Below are 7,847 nucleotides of genomic sequence, written 5' to 3'. Positions count from 1 at the left end.
TACATGCCACAAGCCTGCCCCCAGCTCGAATCCGGGTCAGCGCGAGCGACCAACCCAGGGACGCTGTCCCATCTCTTGCAAATAAGAGCCTTCAGTCTCGGCAACTGCAGCCTTTGCGCAATTGATCGTGCATCGGGGGCTTGGTAGAAGTACTGACAGAATACCTGCAGGGGATGGGCAGGGGGGTCAAGCAAATTGCTTGAATTGTTGGCACCATTGTCATTTCCACCCCTTGTGAGACCTGAGCAATAATCCAGGTTGGATATCATCGGCTATCAGCCACAGCGTTAGCGTACCTCCAACATGACCAGCTCATCAATTCGCCTGTCAGCTACATTGTGCTTATTACAGAGCCACGATCTCTTCTGTAGTAAATCCTGAACAGGGCAACCAGCAGACACAGGCTTACAGTAATTAGGAAAAGACCAGAGGGGAGATGAGATTTTGCTGTCCTCAGCACTTCTTTGTTATTGTGGAATTCAGGGTCTCGTAGGGAGTCAGAAAGAAAAACAACTGAAACTTTTGCAAAGGAATTAGAGATCTAGTCGGGTGGAGAAACTTATAACTCTGAGCAAAAGGGCAAGAGGTTGCTTCCTGGGATGAACAACTCTGTGATCCAGTGCCCACATCCTAAGACATAACCAGCTTTTGTTGCATAATTAAATTACTTGGAGGCAGAGAGAGAAATAAACCAGTAAGTACCTGGCCGGCTGCATCACAGTCTGGGTACGGTTGCAGCAAAGAAATGGATCGGAGCTCAAGCCACAGGATCACAAGAGCAGCAGAGAGGGTCACTGGGGTCTTCATCCTCCCTATTTATGCAATCCTTTGGGATCGTTGTCTGAAGAGGGCACGCAAAATCCTCCAGGACCCCTTCCATCCCGCACACGGCATCTTTCAGCTGCTCCTGTCGGGGAAGAGATCCAGGAGAATCAGAGCCAGCACCACCAGGCTGAGGAACAGCTTCTTCCCACGGGCAGTGAGAATGGTGAATGACCAAAGGAACTGCTCGCACTGACCCTCCGAGACCCTCATATTCACGAAACGATACTTATTTATTTGTAGATATGAATACTTGTCCTACAAATGCATTGTTTGTCTGTATGTGTGTTATGTCTGGTTGTGTGTCTGCATGTTTTGCACCAAGGACCGGAGGACGCTGATTCATCGGGTTGTACTTGTACAATCAGATGACAATAAACTTGACAACTATGTAGCTTCTTTGTTGTTCCATCCTAATATCTTCTGTGTTAACAATCACAGTGGCCCATTTGCTCTGTCAAGTGTCAATGTCCTTGGGATGTGGGAGGAAGATTCAGAGCTTCAGGGACGTTGCTCCCTATGTAATCACCAATCCCCAGATGCCATTACTCAAACTCATTGTTGCCGTTGCTTTTTGTAAATGTTAAGTTATTGAATGGTTGAGGGGAGAGAGAAGTCCATTATCTGGGGAATGGTAATGGTTAATGTGTGTGTGTGTGTGTGTGTGTGTGTGTGTGTGTGTGTGTGTGTGTGTGTGTGTGTGTGTGTGTGTGTGTGTGTGTGTGTGTGTGTGTGAGAGAGAGAGAGAGAGAGATTGGGTGAGAGAATGTGTGGTGTGTGTCTGTACGCGTGCACGCATGTATGTGAGATTGTGGGTATGTGTGTGAGAGAGAGATTGTGGGGTGTGTGAGATTGTGTGTGTGTGTTGTGTGCGAGTCTGTGTGAGATTGCATGAGAGAGAGAGAAAGAGAGTGTGTGTGTGTGTGTGTGTGTGTGTGTGTGTGACATCAGGGCAAGAAATTAGTGGCTGAGAGCAAGAAAATCTTTGAGTGGGGAGGTCAGCGATTAGTGGAAGCAGGTGTGGGGGGAGCGGGGAAAGGGCCAAGCAAAAATTGTGATCTGGGTCACTGGGAGTTGTTATACTGTCAGTGAGTGGTGAGGGAAACGGAAATAAATTAAAGATGATTGAGTCAGATTCCAATCATATTGGACGTCTGTGGAGATAACAGCGCTATGGAAACCAGGTTGGGATCCAAGCACCTAGCAACGGGTATGCTTTAGAAAAACATACTCAAGCCACGTATATTTATATTTAATTCGTAAGTGAAAATTTAATTTAAATTTTTTAAAATTTAGACATACAGGACAGTAACAGACCCTTCCGGCCCTTCCTGCTGCCCAATAAAAGCTCAATTGACCTACAAGCCCCGTATGTTTTGAAGGGTGGGAGGAAATTCACGCAGACACGGGAAGAACGTACAAACTCCTTACAGACAGCGCCGGATTGAAGCCCAGTTCGCTGGCGCTGTAACAGTGTTGCGGTACTGGGTTGCCGCGGTGAATGACTCCATTCCCTAGATATTTGACACAGATTACATGAAAAGAAATCTTTACACAGGTCATGAAAAGAAATCTTTGGTTGTATTCCAGAACGATGCAAGTTGACCTTATTTTACATGATAGAGGAATTAGGGGATATGGGGAGAAGGCAGGTAGGTGGAGTTAGGTCATAAATTAGATCAGCCATGATGGTATTGAATGGCGGAGCAGGCTCGATGGGCCATTTTTGGCCTACTCCTGTTCCTACTCCCTATGTTCCTATGACCTGGCAACCCGCATTCCTTCCTGGGAACCGCTGATTTTCACATTCGGCTGGCAAACACGTGGCAGAGCTCTGAGACGCAGTGAGACCTGGCTGTCCCGGAGTTGGTGTTGCAAAAGGTATACAGCAAATTAGGATGCTTCACAGAATGTTCTTGTCGATTTCTGGGCAAAGCTGAAGGTTATGTTTCAGTTATATAGAGCAGTGGTGAGGTCTGGGCCTGATGTCCCGCTCACCCAGGGAAAGTGCGCGCGTAATACATCGCCTTTCCTTTCTTGGAGTAGTGATTGCTGCGTGGCATCTCTCTGGCTTGGCCAGGCAGGGGTTCATTGCCAATGGCCTCTCCTACATGACTGCGTCTGTAGCAACACCTTCTCGTCGGTGTCCCCCCACACCCCCGTTTTCACTAGTGTCACGACTGGGCCCATTAGCCTTGGTTGGCAGGAAAACTCTGATTTCAAACCCAGGCGGATGGGGCTCATTATCCTCGTCAAGCCAGTCATCTAAGAGAAGGACACTCCAACGTAACACCTACGACCCGAGGACCTGGCTGTCACCGTCTCCACGTGTTAGGCCGTGGCAGATAAACCCCGGATGTAAAGGGTGGGGCAAGAAATTGCTCTTAAATGGGACAGTTGGCACAACAGTTGGCGCAACACTGTTACAGGGCTAGCTATCGGGACCGGGGTTTGAAACCCGCGCCGTCTGTAAGGAGTTTTTACATTTTCCCCGTGTCTGCATGGGCTTTCCCCATGGGCTCCGGTTTCCTCCCAACCTTCAAAAAACCATACTGGGGGTTGTAGGTCAGCTGGGTGTAATCAGTTGGCCCGGGCCTGTGGGCCAAAATGGCCTGTTACCGTCCTGTATACCTGTACGAGTTTTTTTTTCCCAAAGCACCATGCTTATTTCTGCTTCTGCAACAGCTCTGGTGCTGTGGAGATTCACCCACCAGCCGCATCTCGCTGTGCTGACATTCCGTTGAGAACATTGAACGGGTGAAATGTTATTGCATAAAAGCTATAAACCTGCCAACAGAAAGTTACAACCCTGTATTTTGTGACTGTCATGATTTACAATGGTAAAGTATCCCACTCACTCACTGGCAGCTTCGACCCCCATTGTCTTCCCTTTCTCATTTTGCCTATTTAATCGTTGTTCACCAGTGTTTGTATGTTATAATAAATGGCATTTTATCTGCTCCCCTTCTGTCACCCACCCACTGAGGTTATTGAGTGGCTTAGAAAGAACAGCATCTATCTTGTTTATAATTTAAGGTGATGTAGTGAAACTACTGAAGGAACCAGTGATGAAAAATTCTTCCACATAAATGCTTCAATGCGATAGTGAAGGACGCCATACAGCTCCTTGTTCCTGTGTCTGGACAAAGCCAATTGTGGACTTCAGGAAGGGGAAACCAGGAGCACACGAACCAGTCCTCATCAAGGGGTCAGCAGTGGAGAGGGTAAAGAGCTTCAAATTTCCGAGTGCCAACAACTCTCAAGATCTGTCCTGGGGCCTTCACGTCGATTCAATCACGAAGAAGGCTCGCCAGCGGTGATACTTCGTGAGCAGTTTGAGGAGATGTGGTAGGTCACCAGAGACTCTCAAATTTCTCCAGGTGCACCATGGAGAGCATTCTGGCTGGTTGCATCACTGTCTGGTACGGAGGTGCCAAAGCACAGGACAGGAACAGGCTAAAGAGGGTTGTAAACACGGCCGGCACCATCACGGGCATCAATCTTTACTTCACTAAGGACATCAACAAGAGGTGATGTCTTAAGAAAGTAGTCTCTATCCTCATGGACCCCACCATACCCTCTTCCCACTGCTACCATCAGGTACCAGAAGACAAACACCCAAAGGTACAAAAACAGCTTCTTCCCCTCCGCCATCAGATTTCTGAAATGACAATGAACACTACCTCACTTTTTCTCCTCATTTCCACTAATTTATTTACATTAAAATGCAATTTATGGCAATTTTTGCACCTGTAAAGTTGCCACAAAACAATGAATTTCATAACATGGGTTCATGTCAATAAATTCCAATTCTGAACATCCAATTGGATCATGTCTTTCCCAGTCCTGATAACAGCTCTTCGACCTGGAATATTCCCACTTTTTGAAGGTTTCCACCATTTTCTGTTTTTGTTCCAGATTTTTTCCAGCATCCGTATTTTTTTATATTTAAAACATCCAACTCCCCTATTCCCTCCCACAAATGACAAATTGAAATTGCTTGTTAAAACAGAGAAACATCGACACTGGAATCGATGTCTGAAGAGGGAGCGCAAAGTCATTGGGGACCCCCTTCCACCCCGCACACAGCATCTTTCAGCTGTTCCCGTCGGGGAAGAGATCCAGGAGGATCAGAGCCAGCCCCACCAGGCTGAGGAACAGCTTCTTCCCACGGGCAGTGAGAACGCTGAACGACCCAAGGAACTGCTCGCACTCACCCTCCGAGACTCTCATATTCCCGAAACAATATTTATTTATTTATATGAATGCTTGTCCTGTGTAAGTATTGTTTGACTGTATGTGTGTTATGTCTGATTGTGTGTCTGCGTGTTTGGCTCCGAGGACCGGAGAACGCTGTTTCGTCGGGTTGTACTTGTACACTCAGATGACAGCAAACTTGACTTGATTTTGAGTGAACAAAAAAAAGCTGGAGTGACTCAGTGGGTCAGTCAGCGTCCATGGAGTGAAGTGGTCAGTCATTGGTAGTATGGATAGTATAGAGGGTGGCACAGTTAACCTAGGGGCTAGCACAGTTAGTGTAGGGGCAGTAGAGTTAAAGTAACGGTCAGCGTAGAGAAAAAGTTTGAAAGCCACTGTTTTAATCGTCCCTCATTGACTCGTTATGTGCAGGGTTTCAGAACTCCAAAGGGAATGGGCCAATGTTTCTCAAGCAAAATATTTCAGTAACAATTGGGTCTAGAGCAGTGATTCTCAACCTTCCCTTCCCACCCACATCCCACCTGAAGCAATCCCTTACTAATCACAGAGCACCGATGGCAGAGGGATTACTTCAAGTGAGATGTGAGTGGAAAGAAAAAGGTTGAGAACCACTGATTTAGCCTGTTTAATCGCATAACGACGCTGTCACATTGCGTTAGTTCAACTGACCTAAAAATGTTTCGCCGCTGATTTTCGTTTGTACTCAGCAGTTGATGCCTCTCGCGTCAGTGCCCAACAATATTCGGCCGGCACTCATGCTGAGTTGCCCTGATACCACGGTTGCAATGTCCTGGTGAAACCTTTCACCATGTTCATCACCGACTGGACCAAGATCAGCGGGGAAGACGTCCAAGTGCGAAGGCAGAGAATGAATTTTCAATGACATGTGGCCTTAAGTCGACTTAAAATATGACAAGAATAGGTTATATCTAAAAAAGCGGTACATGATAGGAAAAAGTTACGGTGATTTCCATGATCGACAGCCTAAACCCCAGAAAATACATTCAAAAATTGTCAGGAAGCAAAATCTTCATTGTCGAGTGTTGACAGTGCTACAATTTGGGAGCTCAGCTGACATCTTTATTTAATCTTGTAGCACTGAACAGAATTTAGCCGCAAAGTGGCATTTTTAAAAATCTTGTTATTAATTGGCCTCTAAAAGGTTGTTTAATGATTGTACAACTGAATGGTGCTTTCTTTATTTGTTCTGTGTTGGAAAAGTAAACAGGTGTTGAAGGAATTAAAGGCTTCTTTTCAAATGACTTGCTTCTCCGTGTGGCAGAATGAGTTAGTATTCTGCTGAGAATTCGATGACTTGGAAGATAAATAAGAGAACGTACAGAGCAGGAGTGGCTTCTGGAAGGGGAGAGTGTGGGGAAGGCTCTCAGCAAGAAGCCAGTCTGTTAACGGTGCAATCCTTCTGCCTGAGTTTCAATGCGGACACGGGGTGCGAGCCATCCACACTTTGAAAAAGGGTCCCTTAATGCAACTGCAACTGTAATCTCGGAGCAGCATCAAGATTGGCACGACCAGTCATCAAGGCCCCTCACCGCCCTCTACTCCCTGCCACCATCAGGGAGGAGGTACAGGAGCCTGAAGGCGCGCACAGTCAACGTTACAAAATCAGCTTCTTCCCCCTCCGCCATCAGATTTCTGAACCTACGGACGCGACTTCACTTTTTCTCTCTTTGCACTAGTTAAACCACCTGGAATCCAGCACCTTTGGGGATTAGTAGATGCCGGATAAGTGAATTTTCTGGTCACTTGAGATTGCGCGTTGTGTGATGGTGGACAAACGGCAAGGCGTGCCAATTTTAAACTGCTGCATTTTTTACCTATTTATTTTCCACGCCATTTTTGTCGGTGGTTCGAGGCTGCTGGATAACAGGGGTTTTACTGTATTTCTTTTTAATCTTGTACTTATGGAATTATAATTTATAGCAATTTTGCACCTTGCTCTGCGCAATACCACAGCCGCAACACAACAAATTTTGTACCACGTGTTCATAACAATAAATGTGATTCTGACCTCTTCCTGCAGGAGCAAGGAGTCATGTGGTAAAGGCAGCTTGGGGATCACTGTGTGATGGAAGCCTGGTGGCTGCGTGGATGAAGTTAAACAAGGAAGTCTGCACATGCTGTGTTTGGCTACCATGAATATATGTATGTATGTGCTGGCCTACTCCCTGACTCCACCCTCCCGGATATCCCTACAAAGGCTGTTACGCCCAAACCCCTCCCTCAGTACATGCCTTGGAACCGGCCCAACAACATGTGCTGACATTTTAAGGTGATTCATCACGATTCTCTCTCTGATTATGGATGATTGGTAGTACCACACAAAATAAAACGCTGGAGGAACTCAGTAGCGTCCATATCCCCGACGTTTCGGGTTTGAGCCCTTTGTCAAGGTATGAGCAGGTCCCTGAATGGTAATGGAGGAAGGAAGAAGGGACAGGGGGAGGAGCGCAGGCCTACAGCCAAGAGGCCAGAATTGGACATGGACAGCAAGGCAGGAAAGAAAGGCTGAGGATTGATCATGGAGACGGGTGGCTCCGTGAATGCAGGCCTGAAGGAGGCAAAGGGAGAAAGGGAAAGGGAGGGAGAGACCAGGAGAGGGGAGCTGGAGGAAAAGAGGCATAGTGATAAGGAACGAGAGACGAGGGTGCTAACAGGAAAAGTTGGAGGGTGCCCAGATGGAAGATGAGTGTTATTCTTCAATGTTGCGGGCAGTCTCATTTGGGCAGGGCATGAGACCATGGAGGCATTGGAATGGGGCGGGCAATCGAAATGGGTTGTATGGATGG

Source organism: Narcine bancroftii, chromosome 13, assembly GCF_036971445.1.
Source record: "Narcine bancroftii isolate sNarBan1 chromosome 13, sNarBan1.hap1, whole genome shotgun sequence".
NCBI classification, from domain to species: Eukaryota; Metazoa; Chordata; class Chondrichthyes; order Torpediniformes; family Narcinidae; genus Narcine; species Narcine bancroftii.
Note: the sequence above shows the minus strand (reverse complement) of the source record.